Below are 2500 nucleotides of genomic sequence, written 5' to 3'. Positions count from 1 at the left end.
TATTTTTTCACTATGGTTGTAATTCACTAAATCGCGAAAAAATATTTCAAGAGACCTGGGAAACTGCAGAACCAATACCCCATAAATATCAAGAAATTAGTGATTTTGGTAACATATTCACAGTATCGATAAGAAGTTTATCAGGTTGTCTGTAATTAACGAATCTGTGAATCTGATAACCGTGGTAAAATTATATCTATCGTAAAATTGTTTATATCACACAACGACATGTGAACTTAATGAGCCATTTGATATTATAAAAGATATGACTGACTGGAGATGATGGTCTTACAGAGGAAATTCAACACGGAGTATAAAGTTTCTTTAGGGCCACCTTTCCTCTTCAATTAATCTCTGGCTTCATGATAAGCGCTAGTATACCACTGATATAAAACCTGGCTGGCCCTTACGAAATCTGAATGGTAAGCTTCGATATATTCAACCGAGATCCGACGAAATTATTGTGCTCCCCTTGCTGGTGAGCGCGCATAACATAAGCAATATTTTAATCATCCAAATAAGGATGTTGCCGTTACATTTAGTGTTCGGTATCCAGATAAGAATGTTGAGGTATGATTATCACAGACACTGATGATGCCACTGATTAAAAGGAGTTGAGTGGAAAATATCAATATGCTATTATCATATGATAATTGGCAGTAACAATAATGAAAAAGAGAATGGTATGATGTTAATAAGATAGTGAGGCAGGGGAGAGGATAACAGTAATAATTTCAACAATAATCATATTTTCGGAAATTATCATATGATTGATTTTGATGATGATAACTGTAACAGTAAGAGCCAAATGACAATAGTGATTTCAGTAATAATGATAATGATTATGCGAACAGTAGTTATAAGAATGGATACCACTATTGTTGTTATTAATAGTGATATCAACAATAATAAAAATATATAAATGTTATTAATAAATTTATCAGTTTAAACACGAACACAGTGCTGATACTAAATCAAATATTTAATGGAAGAAAAGGCGTAATTATCAGAAACAAAATGTTGCATCAGTTGTTATAATACTTAAGACCAAGTAACAAAAGTTGAGTATCGTTATTCCAACAGATAAATACATAGACAAATAAATAAAGGAATAAAACTATTTTTCCCCACAAGATTTACAATAGTAAAAATCATGAATAGTGGACACAGTTATATAAATTATCGTGGTGAATCATACACATATGACACTTTTAATTTGTCTAATATCTTTGGAGAGTAAGCGTCTGTAATTTGTCATTAAAGCTGGATCATTAAATGGGTTAATATTATCATTACATTCACTGAGATTCTAAATATTTTTGTTTATCGATAATATGAAAATATCTGTCAGAAGCCTGTATCCCTCGCTGTGTATCCTCTTGTCAGACTGAAGGTGAGAGAACACAGAAGAGGACAGGAAAGCGAATAATAAGAGAGAGAGAGAGAGAGAAAGAGAGAGAGAGAGAAAGAGAGAGAGAGAGAGAGAGAAGAGAGAGAGGAGAGAGAGAGAGAGAGAGAGAGAGAGAGAGAGAGAAGAGAGATAGAGAGAGAGAGAGAGAGAGAGAGAGAGAGAGAGAGAGAGAGAGGGGGGACAAGAGAGAGAGAGCGATATAGGGGACAGGAAGGAGAGAATGAGGGGGAGGTAATGATTGAGGGATAGGGGAGGGGTCGTAATAGCCTTAGCGGTGAGGACGCGTAGGATTCCGTCCACCTGTCCTGTTGAAGTCTCCAGTGGCTAGCCTCGGTGTACCACTGCCAGGCGGATATATATTTTCCAATGTCATGTCTTGTTTTTGTTAATCGCTGGAACTTATATTATCTTACGCAGTGTGTTGGTTTATATCATCTTTCCGCAATGGCGATTCTTCGTTTATTTCTGAAAAAAACGAGGTACAGTTTATTTTCATTTCAATATTTTTTTCCCCAAAAGTGTCAGGGGTGGAGAAGAGGTGAGGGGATCACCTGTACAACATTCCTGGGAGACTTCATTGATATACATGTAGTATAGTTTACTAAAACTTTTCAAATATATACAAAAAACCTGTTTAATTTTTTTTCAAGATCCATGCACATAAATATACAAAAGCAAATGATTAAAGTGATAATTTTGATGATAACAAGTCACTTTCCGCCTGGAAATTTACTGCGGTACGACAGTTTGGGCTCGAGCCCGACGAGAGCAATCCATGTCAAGATTGAGAGAGTGAAGTCAGTGCACTCAAAGATTCCGTGTGAGGTAGTGTAACAGCCGAAGGTGTGGATTTTTTTGTCTCGTGAAACAAACACTCCTTTTCCCTTGTCGTCGCGTTGGCGAGCGAAAAGGATTCCAGAAAAGAGAGAACCGGCCACCCAAAACAGAAAGAAACCAGCAAATTGACAAGAAAACCGGGAAACGATGGTGCACCAGCCCGCCGAGAGACGCGGGTGAAGACCACCTCGGGAGCCCAGGTGAGTTGTCTCCCGATACCTGTTTGTGTGTGAATTCGCACGGCCGGCAGAG

At 37.6% G+C, this 2500-nt stretch overlaps 1 protein-coding gene across 1 annotated transcript in view; it reads left to right on the top strand.

Annotated features, from left to right (window-relative positions):
• The first annotated feature begins 2225 nt into the window (after positions 1-2225).
• Positions 2226-2500, top strand: part of LOC119590049 (protein artichoke-like) — a 142371-nt gene continuing 142096 nt past the window's right edge. Inside the window, 1 exon segment of the mRNA XM_037938785.1 lies at positions 2226-2448. The gene's annotated coding sequence lies outside the window, so the exon portion shown is untranslated.

This window comes from Penaeus monodon, chromosome 26 (assembly GCF_015228065.2).
Source record: "Penaeus monodon isolate SGIC_2016 chromosome 26, NSTDA_Pmon_1, whole genome shotgun sequence".
Lineage (NCBI taxonomy): Eukaryota > Metazoa > Arthropoda > Malacostraca > Decapoda > Penaeidae > Penaeus > Penaeus monodon.
Note: the sequence above shows the minus strand (reverse complement) of the source record. Positions and strands in the feature narration are given on the sequence as shown.